General features: G+C 34.9%; 1 protein-coding gene across 4 annotated transcripts in view; it reads left to right on the top strand.

Annotated features, from left to right (window-relative positions):
• The window catches only part of Mi-2 (chromodomain-helicase-DNA-binding protein Mi-2 homolog), a 692,327-nt gene that overhangs the window by 451,149 nt on the left and 222,787 nt on the right, over positions 1-18,391 (top strand). The gene's annotated exons all lie outside the window — the stretch shown is intronic.

Raw genomic sequence — 18,391 nt, 5'->3', positions numbered from 1 at the left:
AAATGAATCATCGTCATCATTAATTCAAGTGCAAATTGGGAAACATCTACAGAAATATTCATATACAAGGGTGGTCTGAAAAGTTCTCGGCCCAACAGTGAAAAAAACAAATTTATAATTTCAAAATTATTTTTATTTTTCAGCATAATCTCCCTTAAAGCTAAAACATTTATTCCAGCAATGCTCCAGCACCATTATCCCATCCCTGTAGCAGTTCTCAGTAAGATCTGCAAAATACCCTTTACAGCTGCAATCACCTCTTGATTCGAAGAAAAACGCTGACCAGCAAGGAACAGTTTTAGTTTTGCAAAGAGACAAAAGTCAAATCTGGGGAATAGGGTGGATGTTCTATCAATTCAGATCCCTTAATTTTCCCATTGCCAAAACACCTTTGGCAATGGGAAAATTAACGTCGTTCATCAGGACAATGGTGCATTGTCCTGATGAAAGACGATTTTTTTCTTCTGAAACTGGGTCTTTTCTCACGAATTTTTCACCTTGTCTGGTACCCTTTTCAAGATAATTAATAAAAAAATGTCTTGAGCATCTCAAAACACCGATGCCATGACCTTGTCTTCTTTGGTGCTGAACAACCAGTTTCTTTCCACTGTTTTGACTGCTGTTGGAATTCTGGTGTGTGTACTGGTGAATCCAAGTCTCATCCATAGTAATAAATCGACGCACAAAATCAGTTTTATTCTTGTTAAAACGTTCCAAGCACTGTTTCAGAGATTTTCATGCAAGTGCATTTTTGATCTGTGCAGCACCCATCTTGTGCAAAGTTTTTTCATTTGTAATTCTTCATGCAAAATATATCTTACATGTTCTTTTGAAATGCCTAAGTCTCAGCAATTTCATGTACTTTGACTGGCTGGTCTTCCAATACCATATTGTGCACTGATCAATGATTTCTGGTATTGTTACACTTTTTGGACATCCTTCAAATGGATCATCTTCAAGGTTGGTACAGCTAAGTTTAAACTCGGCCGTCCATTTCTTAATTGTCGAAAATGAAGGAGAAGAGTGCCCATAAACCTTTATGAACTTCGAATGAATTTCTTTTGGCATTAAACCTTCTTTTACAAAGAATTTTATAACTGCACGATACTCAATTTTATCCATTTCAAGGAATACAGACAACACTTTTGCTACAGACAGCTGTATAAAACAAACTACTTGATTGAATGACTTGCAATTTCACATCGATGCTTATGACAGATGTACCAACTTAGGAAAAAAAAAATTGTGCTGATAGTGTTGCCATCTATGGTCGAGGCCAAGAACTTTTCAGACCACCTTTGTACAACAAACTAACTAATCATCATCATCATGAACCATGGGCACACTGCCGGTTGGTGTCTGATGCCTCCTTCACTATCTTCTTCCACCTTTTTTTGACCAGTGCACAGTGTTGCAGTTTCTGTAACCCCATTCCACATCAGTCCTTTATGTCGTCTATTCGTTCTCTGTAGGGACTACTTTTCTGTTTACACCATCCATAATATCAAACATGAATGTCTTTATCTTCTGATCCTTGCTCATTCTTCAGATATGTCCAAATAATTGCAGCTTCTGTTGTATAATTTTCTGCATTCAATTCTCCTTTGGTTGTATCTTCTGATAGATCTCTTCATTTGTGATTTTTTTTTTTCTGTACCCATCCTATTCTTAGAATCTTCCTCTAACAAGTTCTTTCAAGTGCCAAAATTATTTTTCTTGATTCCTTATTTATTACCCACATTTCAGATCCATATAGTAAACCACTAAAGATGCATGTTTTCAGTACTCTTAATTTTCATTTTCAGGCTGATCGCTTTACTTTTTCAGATGTTATCCATAGCCTTCAGATTTTGTTCTTCCCTTTACAATCCTTATCTTTATTTCCTTTCTTTTAGTGTTGCACAGTGATCAGCATTCATTTTAGAAATTATTAACTTTATAATCGTGTTATAAATAACTCTTTTAATTTCCCAACATTTCGATCTTCATATTAAGATCATCATCTGGAGCATATACAAATATACAAGGACAAGCTGAGTTACATTCCACAGAGTAAGCTAAAGAAACAATGATTTGATCACCGGTTATTCTACTGGCATGACCTGTAGTGAAAACAAAAAAACAAAAAAAAAATTACAATTTTTTTTTTTGTTTTGTTTTATTGATGTAGTTTCTAAATTAATTATTTAGAAACTACATCAAAGCTAAATTCCATTTAAGATAACATGAGAAAAACATTCTTTCTTATAAATAGTCTTCTTTCAGTAACAATGATGTCCTATTTTTAACATTAGAATTGTTATTTTAGATTTAGGATTCCGGATTACTTACAGTCCTGTTTATAGCTAACTCTTAGAGAGAAAGGTTCTGTAGGTAGAATATGTGCCTTCCACATGCTTGGGATTTTTAGACCATCATTATTGTTCAGATTGGCGTGATTGATAAGAATCTCACAGGCTTCCTTAAATTTGCATTCATACCATGGTTTGGTGCGATATAAACAACTGGTGCTTTTCCAGTCAATTCTATGTAGTGTTCAGGGCATGATCCGAAAGGCCAGCTTCACCATAGTTATTATATTTAATGTGTCATTTATGTTCCTGTTGTCTGATAGGAATTGTGCATCCTGTTTCCCCTATATGTGGTATATTACAGGTGCAATAAATACGGTATACTCCAGGATGGGCCAGTGGATCTTTGGGTGAGTTGAGTAAGCTTTTTAATTTTGCAAGAGGTTTAAAGGTGGCTTTGAGGTTGTATTTTTGTAGTATTCTGTTTATTTTATATGTCCCTTTAATGTAAGGAATGGTTATAGTTTTATTGTAGTCTGGTTTATCTTTGTTTTTTATTGATGTCTTGTAGAGAATTTTGTTAATAGTGTTTTGGCTGTAACCATTTTTTAGAAAAGTATTGCTTAAATTCGTCTTTCAGAGCTTGTTCACTGGAGAACATCTTCAAAGCCCTGTTTTTTTGAGTATTAATGACACCTAGTTTTAGTGTTGGATGGTGGTAGGAGTTTATGTGTATATATTGGCCAGTGTGTGTGTCAGCTTCTGGTACACAGTGAAGAAAAGACTGCCTGAAAGGAAGATGTGTGACAAGTGTATCTAGAAACGGAAGTGTGTTCTGTTTATTCAATCTCAATTGTGAACTGTATGCGTTTGTGTTGTTTGTTTAGGCGGGTAAGGAAAGTGTCTGGCGTCCATCGGACCAGATCGCGAAAACATCGTCAACGTATCTAAGCCAGACTTTGGTTTTTAAAGGAGAAGAATCTAGAGCATGTTGTTCCATATAAAAGTTAGCAATGGTAGTGGGGGGGGGAATAATGGCGAGCCCATGGCTGTGCCTTCTTTTTGTAGGTAGAAAGTGTTTTGACAAACAAAATAACCAGAACATAATACATGCGCAAAGAGCGCCGTGATATCTGGAGGGAATTTGTTTTGTAAAAGAAGTATTGTGTCATTGATTGGGACATTCGTAAAGAGGGCAGAGACATCAAAGCTGACTAATTAATCATATTTTTCTGATGTAATGTCTTTGATTATGTTTGTGAAGTGTTGTGTGTTTCTGATATAGGAGGGGGGGAATGACCTACCAACTCCTTGAGTGTTACCGCTAATTTCTTGGCTAGGTGATAATTCGGACTATCTATACTATCGGCTGGAGCGGTGTGTTTTGTTGGTGTATTTTTAGTAGACCGTAAATTCTCGGGGAATGAGTGTAGTGCGGAAGTAGTTTTTTGACTGTCTTCCGGCCATGTAGTAATAGATTTAAGTAGTTTCTCTATTTTCTTTTTTATTCTATTGGTTGGGTCGTAGTTAACACGTTTTTATGTGCTATTGTCCGAGACTAGCAGATTCATTTTTTCTAAATAAGTGGTTCAGTTTAGGATAACGGTGGCACTTCCTTTATCAGCTCTAGTTATTACAATGTTCGGATTTGATTTTAATGATTTCACCGCTGTTAATTTGTGTTTCGTTAAGTTACTTGTTATTGTTTTCTTATGATTTATATTTAAAATGTTGGTGGTTTCTAAACATTTTGTGTGCTATGTTATTTGGGATGAACCTTAAGCCTCTTTCAATATTGCAAATAAAATCCAGTTTGTTCTTCAATCTGGGTGCCATGGCAGACCTTTGCTGAATAACGAGTGTTCATCTTTGTTTAAGGCATGGTTGGATAGGTTGACCACGTTACTGCTACCTGTTGGCGATTGGTGGCACCGTTGCTTCTTGCTTCTGGTTGGTGGTTAACGTTCATTGTTGGAGAAATTCGAATATGTCTGTTGGTTTTGTCGATCTTTTAGTCTATGAAATTTGGATATGAGATTTTCTTTCTTAGTTTGATGGAAATAGTTCGCTGTGTTGTCCGTAATCTTTATGAGGATAATCCAAATATCTGTGTTCAAGTAACTTGAAAGTTGAGATTTTTCATTTTGTACCTGGTTTTGAGTAGCGGCCAAGTTTTTTCTCGTAGCCTGGATCTGTTATCTGAGTAACTCTTTCTCCATGCGGTGGTATATTCGTTGCGCCTTTGTTGAGGTAAATTTTCTCTTTAGTTTGATGCAATTTGGAATGATATTGCTGTCCCTACATCGTTTTAAAAAAGCCAGTCGATTGATGAATCCCGAAACATGAATCTTCAGCTTGATTGCATCGCTTGTGGATCAAATCTCCATGGATTATCAGAATCCTTTCTTTTAGTGTTGCACGGTGATCAGCATTCGTTTTAGAAATTATGGACTTTATAACCGTGTTATAAATAACTCTTTTAATACCCTGATGTTTTGATCTTCATATTAGGATTATCATCTGGAGTATATACAACTATACAAGGACAAGCTAAGTTACATTGCACTGTAACTCAGCTTGTCCTTGTTTATTTGTATATACTCCAGGTGCAATGTAACTCAGCTTGTCCTTGTTACTCCAGATGATGATCTTAATATGAAGATCAAAACGTCGGGAAATCAAAAGAGTTATTTATAACACGGTTGTAAAGTCCATAATTTCTAAAATGAATGCTGATCACCGTGCAACACTAAAAGAAAGGATTCTGATAATCCATGGAGATTTGATCCACAAGCGATGCAATCAAGCTGAAGATTCATGTTTCGGGTTCATCAATTGACTGGCTTTTTTAAAACGATGTAGGGACAGCAATATCATTCCGAATTGCATCAAACTAAAGAGAAAATTTACCTCAACAAAGGCGCAACGAATATACCACCACATGGAGAAAGAGTTACTCAGATAACAGATCCAGGCTACGAGAAAAAACTTGGCCGCTACTCAAAATAAACTCCATAATTTTTAAAATGAATGCTGATCTTTATTTCTTTTTTATAGTCCAAATCATATGTCATTTTACTTCCCAAATATGTAAATTGTTCTACATTTTCTATATCAGTTCCATCCACTTGTATCTTTTGTTTTATGTTCTTCTTGCCAAATACCATTGTCTTTGTTTTTTCCAAGTTCAGATTTCTTCCCTTCCTCATTTAACAGTTTCAGTGTTTTTTGTAGTATTCTTTCATCTTCTTCATTAATAACAATGTCATCTGCAATTCTCGGATTGTTAATTCTCATCCCATATACTGATATTCCTTTTGATCTTCCTTCATTATTTTCCATTGCTCTTTCTAAATGTGCAATGAAAGTGCTTGGTGATATTGGGTCGTGCTGTCTAGTACCTCTGCTTGTTCTATACCATTTTCCCAATCCTCATCTATTCTAACTGCTGCTAGTGGATTCTTATAAACATCTTTTAATATGGCTATTAGTTTACTGTCAGTTTCATAAGATTCTAGCATTGCTAATGTCCCTTTCTGGTCAGTGCTGTCAAATGTCTTCTGAAAATCAACAAAGCAAGTATATATGTTTTGTTTTGTACAAATGAATTTTGGCATTTGTGATGATAAGACTGTCAATTAGAGTATGAATATAAGAATCTAGATACAGAAAATCTTTACTTCAAGAGTTGTTCATTTAGGTAAATATTTCATTTAGCCTTCTGTTCTGTTTTTAGGACTTAAATTTTATTACAGTTGACTGCCAACCAAAAATTTTGTTTTTGTCTAGGGAATTTTGAGCAGTCTGAATTTTAGAGTTGATTAGCACATCATGGGTTTGTCTTGTTTAATCTTCAAGAGTTATTTTGTACTCGTTTCTTGTGAGTCTGAATACATGGTTAGTCAAAGGTAATAGTAAAAATAGTAATTCATAACATAAAGGAAGAAATCATAAGAGAGGACCAGGACCAAGCAGGTTTTGTAGCCAGCAGATCAATAATAGACCACATCTTCATTGTTAATAACATAGGTGAAAAATACTGGGAACACAATATGCTATAGAAATAGTCATAATTTAAAATTCTGAATATTTTTACAAATTGTTTATGTTAATATATTATTAGTTTTGGTTTCATAACATGTATTGTCAGCACTTGCGATGTGCACATTATTGATGTTATTTTGTCAAAACAAAATGCGAAGCATTTAAAAAAATTCATGTACTTACTGGATTTGGATAGTTGTGTTACTTTCAAAAATTTTATTGTAGTTTAAAATATTAAGTGTTGTGTTTTATGAAGACATTCTCTTGTCGCTAACGGAGACAACATGTCAGCCATTATACTTAGCTTCTCGCTTGCCACTTTCATGGAATGCACATGCTTGCCGAGGAATTTGATGGGTGATTGACATCTGACAGATGTCAATCAGCTTGTTTTCTCCGTTACAATAGGTAACGGAGAAAACAAGAGAGCATTCCGGAAGAAAAGAGAACGCAGGCTGGCAGATATTTGGGTTCTGAGGAAAAAAATTAAGTTTTTTTTTTTGTGACAGTCGGAGGAAAATTAATAGTATATTCCAAAAAAGGAATCATAGAACTGTGAGTTTTTAAAGTGGGAGACTGTCAATAAGTATTGGTAAATAAAAGAAGATATTGTAATTGATGTTCTGAAGGAATGTTCGAGGAAACGCTGATTGGTAAATTTCATCTGTCTTAAGGATGCCGGATCTAACTTATTTCTACTGGAAAAGGAGACAGAATTAAGTCAAGAAGAATTAATGTGTGCTACATGAGAGTGATGAGAAAGGAGCTTATGAAAAAGAAGAAGAGAGTCTTATATCTCCAGAAAAGGGCCTTAACAGAGAAACTGGCTATGAACATTTTGTTATTGTGTAAACAAAGTGTTGAGTCTAGTGCAGGGATTCTCAACCTATGGTATGTGTACCACTGGGTTGTATGTGAGCCACTGCCGGGTGGTACGAAAACAGATTTGCTTACTGGTACATCTAATATCTTGAATTAAATATAGTGGTACGCCACTGGAAAAGGTTGAGAACCCCTGGTCTAGTGGATGTGATGAAGTATATGTTAAACAAATCAGTAATAGAATGAGTTAGAAAATGGGTGATCTCTAAAGTGTAAGATATTTTTAAAAGGCCTTTGATCCAGTTAATTTTGTAGTTATGTATTTTTGTTTGGATTGTATATATATTGTTTTTGTTTTATTAAATGTCTTTTTGTATTTTGGTCTTGAGCCAGTGATTTTTTTTGAATTCTGAAAAAAACAGTAAAAAAAGTCATTGCACCAATCAGAGTGAACCCTTGTGCATATATAAATACACTTGGAAATAGAAATGATTATTATAGAGAAAATCTCATAAAACTGAGAAAATCTCAATTTTATGAGATTTTGCCAATTGATTGACTAAAAAGTAATAATATTTTCCTATCTAAACAAAATGGTGCAGTCGAACAGAGATTTTCTCTTAACAGAGATGAAATAATAAAAATTGCATCTTTAAACAAATGGCACATTCGACATGATTGTTAATTATCAAAACAATTGGCACAGCTGGTATAATCAATAATCTCTAATATAAACAAATGGTGCAGTCGGCAGGATTGGTTGTGACTTAATTTTATTTCAGACTCTAGAAAGTAAATCTTGACTCAAGTAAAATGGCTACAGGAGATAGTAATTCTAGTTGTGAAGTTTCTTTAGTTAAAGATGAGGAATTTTTAAGTTAGTTAATCCAACTTTAGTAATACCTTCTTTCTCAGAAGATAGTAGCGAAAGCATAGAAACATCTTTTAAATATGCAGAAAAAATTAGAGATTTATGAAAATGGTCAGATTTTCATTTCTTAATTATACTTTGTAATAAATTATTGACCAAAGCCAAAACATTCTTAAACACATCCCCCCTTTGCTGAGAGACACTGATAGTTATGCAACATTTAAAAGTTTGCTAATATCAGAATTTTCAAGTGTAAGAGAATTAGGACTTAACATTTGGAAAATTCATCAGTGCATTCAAGGTAATAGTCTGTTTCAGAGAATTACCACAGACTTTGGAGCATTACTCATAAATTTAATGTTTCATCTGAAGATAGATCCTCTTTAGAATGGTTGCTGTTTAATCAATTTACGCTTGGCCTTAAAGATAATTTGAAAGAAACAGCATACAAGAAAAATGTTAAAAATCTTAAACAGTGTTTTCAATTTGTTAGGGAAAAGGAAGAGAGACTTAGAGATATATTTCATTTCACAAATAATAAACAGGTAAACTTTTTTCAGTACAATGAAACTCATTCTCCTAACATTGTGGCTACAGATAAAGTGAGAGAGGGAAAGTTTCAAAAATTGTTAAAAGGTGCTAAGAAAAAGAAACAGTCTAAAGAAATTTCTGTGAATTTCGCTGATGTTCCAGAATCTGAGTCCAAAGTACAGTCACATGATTTGGGAAAATTTGAGGAACTGAAAACATTTCTTAGTGAAATAGAAAGACAACAGAGACCAATAGTAAAAGGACAGGAACTTCTGTTTAAGATGATATCTGATTTAACAATATCCAAGAATCCCACAGATAATTAATCTGTCTTATGTAAATCTAATGGTATTGACAGGAATAAAACATCTCAAAGGAGATATGTTCAAAATGCTTTAGATGCAATAAACCTGGTCATTTTGCTGTTATGTTAGGGATAAATCTTGTTTTCAGCATAAGAAATCAGAGAATAAAGGAAAATCTGGAAATAATTATTATTCCAATATCATACTGGCTAGGACAGAAATGTCAAACTACTCATTAGACATGGGTAAAGCTAAAGACAGCTCCTACCCTAAAAGAGAGTTTGATGTATCATTAGCTCCTTATGCTAATGGAGATAATCCTTTGACAGTTCTACAAGGTTTTATTCAAAATGTGCCTTGTGAAATCTTACTTGACATCGGTGCACATATTTCACTCATTTCTTATAGTTTGTTTAATAAAATTAAAACTAATTTCAAATGATATTTTAATTTTAAGTTATCCAATTAAACTGAAGGGTATATTTGAATCAGAAATTTTAGCTGATAAGCAAATAAATCCTTTTATTTCAATTCCTTGTTTTCCTTTGAAAGTTTGTCATCCATTAATAGTTCTTCCAGAATCCTCTATTCCAAATGTACAAGCAATATTTGGAATTTCTGAAATGTCATGCTTTTGCGTGTAATTTTGTTGATGTTACAGTGTCCTTGTGTGGACTGGAATGTCATTTAGACAGGCATCAGGTAACAAAGTAAAAATAAAACAGTCTCGTGAAATTTTTAAACACACAGATGATAATGATCAAGTGTTTAATATTGAGACTTTAAAGACAGATTAGAGGGAAAACATTGAAGAAATAAAAGAGAACTTGGTGCAGAATTCAATGAAATCAGCAAATACTAGTGAAGACAGGAATAGAATTCTGAAATTTTTTAAATCTGCATTTGAATTTTTCTATGGATACAGAGGATATTGTTTCAATGTCTTGCACTAATGCAGTAGAACACTCTGTGAAGGTTTGTACTCAATCTCCTATTTACATTAGTCAATATCACTCTACTGAAATATATGGAGCATTGTCAGAAACTACTGCAGGAATATGAAAGGGTAGGAATAATTGAGAAGTCAAATTCTCAATGGAAACAGTGCATTCATCTTAATTGAAAAACCAAATGGAAGCCTGAGGTTTGTTTTAGAATTGAGACCTATCAATAAGATTACAAAGCCTATTGATTTCCCTCTGTGTAAGACTGAGGAATTATTGATCTGTTTAGAAGGAGCACAATATTTTACAAAACTGGATTTAAATTCTGGAGACTTTCAGATCCTTTTGAAGAAAGAAGACAGAAAATACTTTGCATTTACTACTAGATGGCAGAAATATCAACTATGTAGATTACCACAAGGTGCAAGAAATTCTGCCATGTCATTCCAGTCTTTAATGAATTGTCTCTTATTAGATATGTTGGGAAATGGAGTCATCTATTTTCAGGATGATCTTCTAATTTATTCTAGGGATATAGATAGCCCTATAGAGAGAACCCAAATATCTGCCAGCTTGCGTTCTCTTTTTCTTCCTGAACGCTCTCGTTTTCTCCGTTACCTAGATACTGAACGCTCTCTCTGTCAGCTGTCAATCACCCATCAAACTCCTCAGTGAGCATGCACATTCCATGAAAGTGGCAAGCGAGATGCTAAGTATAATGGCTGACACGTTGTCTCCGTTAGCGACAAGAGAATGTCTTCATAAAACACAACACTTAATATTTTAAACTGCAATAAAATTTCTGAAAGTAACACAACTGTACAAATCCAGTAAATACATGAAGTTTTTTAAATGCTTCACATTTCATTTTGACAAAATAACATCAATGACGTGCACATCGCGTGCTGACAATACGTGTTTTATGACTATTTTTACTATATACTGTTGCTCTATATACTTCAAACAGGCCTTTGATTCAATAGACAGAAATAAACTTATTCAAATCCTCAAAGATACAAGAACAGACTCAGAAATCTTATCATTAATCAAAAACTACTACAAAGACACCAAAGCATTCATTAAAACTGATAGAATAAAGACTGATATATTTAAAATAGAAAAAGGAGTCATGCAAGGATGTCCACTCTCTCACCTCACTTATTCATAATAATGCTAGAAGAAATGTGCAATGCCATAAATGAAGAACCAGAACTACAAATAAATGGAACTAATATAAGCCATATTAAATATGCAGATGATATTATCATTCTGGCTGAAACCAAGATACAATTAGTGAGAACAATAAACAGCCTAAACAGTAAATGCAAAAAAGTACAGAATGAGAATTAACCAGAACAAAACAAAGTAATGAAAATTGGAAAAGAAGAAGAAAACCTAACGGTAAATCTGAAAGGACAACCACTAGAACAAGTAAACAGTTGTGTATATCTTGGCAGCCTTACAAATAAACTAAATAACCTTGAACCAGTAAAGCACAGACTCGGTATAGGATGGTCAGGCATGAACAAAATGAATAAGATATGGAACAACAGCAATATAACTACAAGCCTCACATTAAAGCTCTACAAAACTGTCATAATTCCCATACCCACACAAGGAGCAGAAGCATGAAAACTAAACGAGAAAGAAATGCAAAAAATTCGAGCATTTGAAATGAAATGCCTAAGGAAAATAAATAACAATAACTGGACAATTCTGAATTAGAAATGACAAACTACAGAAACAACATCATGTATCAGATCAATAAACATCTCAGATAGTTTGGATATCTTCAAAGAATGCCTTCTACTAATACCTAGTCTTGTGTTGACATTCGCAGGTAAAAGGAAGCAGACCAAGAGTGAGGATAAGAAGAAGAACATGGCTCCAGTTGCTAAGGGATAGATCACAATTACCCAGCTAGAGAATGGTAAATCTGACCGAGTTAGCAAGAGACTAAGCTAGATGGAGAAGATTCTTATGTAGAGGACTCGACCCATATATGCATGAATGAAAAGAAGAAGAATAGTAAAAGATTTGGAGCCAAATAGTCTCCTTGAAGAACTCCACTGGAAAATAGGAAATCTCAACCACAAAAAATTACTTTTGCATAGTATTCTATTTACAGTTTTACTGCTGCTTAGATTATTTTCAAAGATATGCACAATAACTGAGAATTTTGAATATCTTTTGTTGATTGACTTGAAGGCTTTTGCAGCATCAACACTAAAGGAAAGTTTCATCTCTCTTGCTGCTCCTAGTAATCATCTAAGGCAGTGGATGTGTTCAACAGTGCTTTTGTTTTTTGAGAAATCTACTTGGTTTTTGAGCAGTAGAGGTTACATACAGTTTGATTCAATTTAGAATTGTCTTATAAAGTTTTGGGGTTGTTTAGATTGCCTTTATAGATGTAGCTAGGGGGTGCTTAAGGGTCAAAGTTATATAACTGAGAGGAGACTTCCACATGGCCTTTAAAGGAATGTGGAGAACTGATCAGGGCTCCTGACCTAAAGTCCAATCCTCACCTTCTCTTGGTGCACCCTGTTAGGTATCTACCTGGATACTGAACGAATGAAGATTGGCTGGCAATTTGGGATTTATCCAATCGAATTGTATTTTTATTATCTTAAACCAAAATATAAAATGATGGTACAACATGACACAATTTCATGCCATCTGGGGCATCGCCTGGTTAAACAAGGCCCCTGTTGTTTTTGCCAGGGAACCAGGGCAAACAGTGAAATGTCATCTACTGGAACAAATCTTAAAACACGCCCCAACTCAACATCACCAGCGTACAAGATCGGTGCTATCAACATAAGAAGCCTGAATCGCAAAAAAATGGACTAGCTGAGGAATTAGATAAGTACCAGATCGACATAATAGGGGTATCTGAAACAAAAAAGACAAAAACTGGTGAGATCTTTATGAGCAATAAATACAACATGTTATATTCAGGCAATGACAATCAAGGAAAAGGAGTAGCCATAGTATTTAACACTAAATATGAAGGTAATCTTTAATTAATGGCTGGCACTCACAAGTAGAGTGATGTGGGCAAATATCAGAATGAGGAACTGGACAAAGAAACTTATTTATGCCTATGGTCTCACAGAAGGTTCTACTAAGGTAGAAGTGGAGGAATTTTTTGAGGCTTTAGAGAAAGCAACTGGCACAATGAAAAAGGAAAAGTTGGTTCTTGTTGGGAATCTAAATAGCAGAGTAGGAAATGATTGTCAGACATACAAAAATATTTTCAGAAAATTTGGAGAAAAGAGCAAAGCTAATAATAATTGCAAATATCTGTTGGATTTCTGCTCAGGACATGGACTGGTTATTACTAACACCATGTTCCAACATAAAAATGTGCACAAATTCACATGGGGAGAAGAGGCATGGAATAAAAAAAAAATTCTCATTGACTATGTTATCGTTGATAGTGATGTTTTCTCCCTGGTGCAGGACACCAGAGTGTACAGAGGATTTGAAATTGGAAGTAATCACTATTTTGTTTTGAGCAGGATAATATTGAATTTCATGTTGAAAAGAAGAATATATAAGAAAGTTTTAAAGTGAATAAAAGTTGAGCAGCTCTCAGATGTGAACTGTAGACTAAAATACACAATCACGATTGAAAAAAAAATTAAAGAGTTTGAGAACAGGAACCAAACCTTGGAGATTCAGTGGCAAGCCTTGAAGAAAATCCTGATTGATTCAACTAGAGAGGCATGTGGTGAAGTTGTCTGCAAGAATAGAAAAATCAGAACTCCATGGTGGACACAGTAAGTTAAAGAGGCATTGAAGGAAAAGAAGAAAGCATATCGAAAGTTCCTGGCAAATAAGTCAGCTTGCGCTCTCAGAAAAGACAGAGACAAATGTAAGAAAGTTGAACACTGTGTAAAACTAAGTAAACAAAAACCATGGTAAGAACATACAAAATAAATATCAAGAAGGTGGGAAGATATTCTGGAGGTTGTTGAAAAAGCTCTGAAATGGAGAAAAGATGCATGCTGTAAAATGAATTAGAGATGATAAGGTTGACATGAAAACTGGAGGAAAAGATATCCTTGAAGTATGGAGTAATTACTTCGAAAAATTGCGAAATGAAACAATCAGTGATAGCACAGTGGTAAAAAAACATTCAACGGACATGCAATCTGGAAAATACATATCCGGACTTGAAATAGAAAAAGCCATCACATCATAGATGATATTTGACTAGAAATGCTGAAGTATGGAGATATAAAAGTCTTACAGTGGCTGCATAGTTCAGAAGGCCTGACCAGAGGTATGAATTCTGGATTATTGTAGTAGAGCTCTCATAGTACCCATATATAAAAAGGTAAATAGAACTGAATGTGAGAATTAGAAATATTTCTCTGCTGAGGGTAAGTTTTACGCAAGTATGCGTGAGAAACGGTTGAGAAGACTTGTGGAAGAACAAGCTGGATTCAGGCCAAATAGATTTTCAGGTCAGATTTTCACTTTGCGACAGATAGTTGAGAAATCATGGGAATATAACAAAGATCTGTATTTAAGTTTTATAGATCTGGAAAAGGCATATGACAGGGTGCCAAGAGAGAGAAGCTATTCAAAACGCTACAGTTATATTCTGTCAATGAGGCATTATATCAAGCAATACTTCTTTGTAAAAGAAGGTTTAACGCCAAAAGAAATTCATTGAATTTCATAAATGGTTATAGGCACACTTCTCCTGTGTTTTTGACAATTAAGAAATTGGCTGCCATGTTTAAACAGAGCCATACCAGACTTGAAGATGATCCCCATTAAGGATGTCCAAAAAGTGTAGCACAACTAGAAATCTTTGATCAGTGCACGATATGGTATTGGATGACCGGCGAGTCAAAGTGTGTGAAATTGCTGAGACTATAGGCATTTCAAAAGGACGTGTTGGATACATTTTGCACAGAATTGCAAATGAAAAACCTTATCTACCAAAGGTAGAAGTGGAGGAATAAGTGTATACTTATTATATACAGATGGGTGCTGCACAGACCAAATATGCTCTCACATAATCTCTTAACAGTTCTTGGAGCGTTTTATCAAGAATGAAACTGATTTTGTGAGTCGATTTATTACTGTGGATGAGACTTTTATTCACCAGTACACACCAGATTCCAAAACAGTGGACAGAAACCGGTTGTTCAGTGCCAAAGAAGACAAGGTCATGTCATCGGTATTTTGGGATGCTAAAGGCATTTTGATTATTAATTATCTTAAGAAGGGTAAAACATAACCAGGGAATATTATTCCAATCTTTTAACCAGATTAGATGAAATAATTCGTGAGAAAAGACCCGGTTTGCAGAAGAAAAAACATCTTTCATCAGGACAATGCACCTGCCCACAAAAGTATTTTGGCAATTGGAAAATTAATGGATCTGTTCTATTAATTGCTAGAACATCCACCCTATTCCCCAGATTTAGCTCCCTCTGACTTCTATCTCTTCCCAAAACTAAAACTCTTCCTCAAATTGGTCAGCATTTTTCTTCGAATCAAGGGGTGATTGCAGCTGCAGAGGGGTATTTTGCAGATCTTGCTGAGAACTGCTACAGAGACTGGATAATGGTGCTGGAGCATTGCTGGAATAAATGTATAAGTCTTAAGGGAGATTATGTTGAAAAATAAAATAATTTTGAAATTATAAATTCGTTTTTTTTTTTTTTTTTGTTAGGCCGAGAACTTTTCAAACCACCCACGTAAATCTGCTACAACTCTGCAAGATTCCCTGACTAAATTGAATAACTGTTTTAATAGAAATGGTATGAAGGTCAGCAATAAAAAGACAAAGACAATGAAAATAGGCAAAAGCATTGATAATATTAACTGCATTGAGAATGGAGAACCTATTGAACAAGTGAAACATTTCAGTTACTTAGCAATGATTTTTAGTGAAAATGGTAAATTAAATATGGAAATAGACAACAGAATCAACAAAGCTGGTATGGTAGGAAGTCAACTGAATAAATTTATATGGAATAAGAGAGAAATTAGTCAAAACACTAAATTAGCTGGATACAAGACAGTGTTCAAACCAATTTTAACTTTTGGATCTAGAGCTGGGTCAGAAGTAAAACACTCGACCAATGACTAGAGACCGCAGATATGAGAGTCCTGAGAAAGATTAGAGACGTGAACAGATGGCATCAATGGCACAATCATATTAAAAACGAGGATATTAGGTAAGAACTTGACATTGTCATCATCCAGGAATGCATTAGCAGCGTTAATCTCAGGTGGTATGGTCACTTAAACAGAATGGGCAAGGAAAGATTAGCAAAACAAGTGTTCTCTGCCAGGTTTTCAGGAAAAAGACCAAGATATAGGTGGATTCATATGGTAAAAAGTGCCTTAGACGATAGAAATATAAGATCTCATAATATTGGAGTCTTGATAGGTAACAGACTGATTTGGAGGAAAATTATAGATAGGAAGTTAGTAATGATGTAAATTTTTCATGTAGTACTATCATATTCTGTACACCCCTTGAGGGTACATGTCAGGAATTTGATGATGATAGAATGTGTTACAGATATTTATAGTTGTTTCCAGTGCTTGTTTTTCCTTCCTGTTTAATAGCCTTTGTTGTCATACTATCTAATCCAGGTGCATTGTCATACTTCTGAGTTTTTAGTGCAGTTCTGCATTTTTAATCCATTACTTGAATTCAGTAGCTGTCATGCATTGTTATTATATACAGAGAGCACACAATAAGGATTTGTTGCAATGCATATTCAGTACATGTATTTGAAAGACTTAAGTGTTGTAGGTTATTCATGCTAGCACTTCACAGTATTAACAACACCAACAGACAAAAAAATATGAATAATGCGCTCTTGCTCCACAGGTATCCCTACATCCCAGAAATCAACCTATGTTTAACCCATTCCCAAGACGGGTGACAAATCACTACCATCAGACTATTGCCCTATCTCACTCATCTCAGTCGTGTCTAAATTAATGCAGAGAGTGATAAATACCTGACTCCTGCAGTACCTTGAAAGCACTCAGCTGATAAATGACCACCAGTATGGATTCTGCCACTGAATCAACAGATCTAATCACATATTCCTCCATCTCTCAGCAAATGTCATGAAGTTTACTGAAATCTCAAGTGGTTGCACTTGATATCTCCGAACTTTTGACCAGATCTGGCTGAAAAGGCCTATTAAGCGAACTCCTATTATTTTTGTCTGTCCCATGACTTTTGTAGTCTAATTGCCAGGTTTCTGACTGGTGCACACTCTGTGATGGTTGATGGTTCCACAGGGTTCTGTTCTCTCACCAGTCCTCTTGGGGTTCCGATATCCTCATCTAGTTCCTCATCTTATTTCCTACAAAAATCCATTTTCTTCCAGTATTATTCTCAACAACACTCAAATCTATAAACAAGGTGAAATCTCTCTCTTGGAATCGCCCTGACATCAAACTTCTCCTGGCATAAACACATCACAAATGGTTGCCTCATCAGGTTCCGTATACTGGGATTCCTCTTTTTTTTCTGAAAGTGTTACTTTCAGAAAAAGAGGTTCCTCCAAACAGCTCTTAACCTCATATAAATCACAAATCCACCCAGCTGTTGAATACTGCTTTCACAGTTGGGATCCCCCCCCCCCCCTCCAAGAGCTCTCTAAAAATACTGGACTGAATGCAGAAGAGGACAGTCAGATTGATTAATAACTCATCTCTTACTAACTCCCACCACCCACTTTCACACAGGTTTCTGTATTATGTATGTTCTGTAAATGTTCATAAAATAGCATCAATAATTCCTTCACTCTTTAAATCCATTGAAACATGTACAACTGGCACCCAACATCCCTTCATTATAAAACTCGAAACCCACAGACTTTTCCTCCTCCTCCATCCCTGCTACTGCAGTGTTGTGGAACAATCTCTCCCCTTCTGTGTTTCCCAAGGAATATAATATATAGGACTTCAAATCTAAACAAGTTTTTCCTTTCCATATCCATTACTCATACATGATATAGGTTGATCCAACCAACCTTTCGTGTATAGATTCAGATAAAATAGATAAAAATGGTAGTTTTAAGCCTGACCTATGCTTCTTCATTCTCCTCTTTACCCTCATTCCCAATTAATATCATCAGTTATGGAAGATCTTCCCTTCATTGTCATCATCATCATCATAAAATTCCTGATATATATATATATATATATATACTGTCAAGGGGTGTACAGGGTATTATGATAGTACTACATGAAAAACTTACATCATTACTAACTTCCTATCTATAATTTTCCTCCAAATCAGTCTGTTACCTGTCAAGACTCCAACATTATGAGATCTGATATTTCTATGGCAGAGAACACTTGTTTTGCTAATCTTTCCTCTCCCATTCTGTTGTGACCATACCACCTGAGATTAGCTCTGCTAATGCATTCCTGGATACTGACAATGTCAAGTTCTTTCCTAATATCCTTGTTTTTAATATGATATTGCCCTTGATACCATCTTCTTTTCATGCCCTTAATCTTTCTCAGGACTCTCATATCTGCAGTCTCTAGTCTTTGATCAAGTGCTTTATTTCTAACCCAGGT

The sequence above is a fragment of the Typopeltis vanoorti genome, chromosome 3, assembly GCF_054136105.1.
Source record: "Typopeltis vanoorti isolate ZY-2024b chromosome 3, IOZ_Tvanoo_1.0, whole genome shotgun sequence".
Taxonomy (NCBI): Eukaryota; Metazoa; Arthropoda; class Arachnida; order Uropygi; family Thelyphonidae; genus Typopeltis; species Typopeltis vanoorti.
The sequence above is the reverse complement of the archived record's forward strand: the minus strand, read 5'-3'. Positions and strand labels throughout refer to the sequence as shown.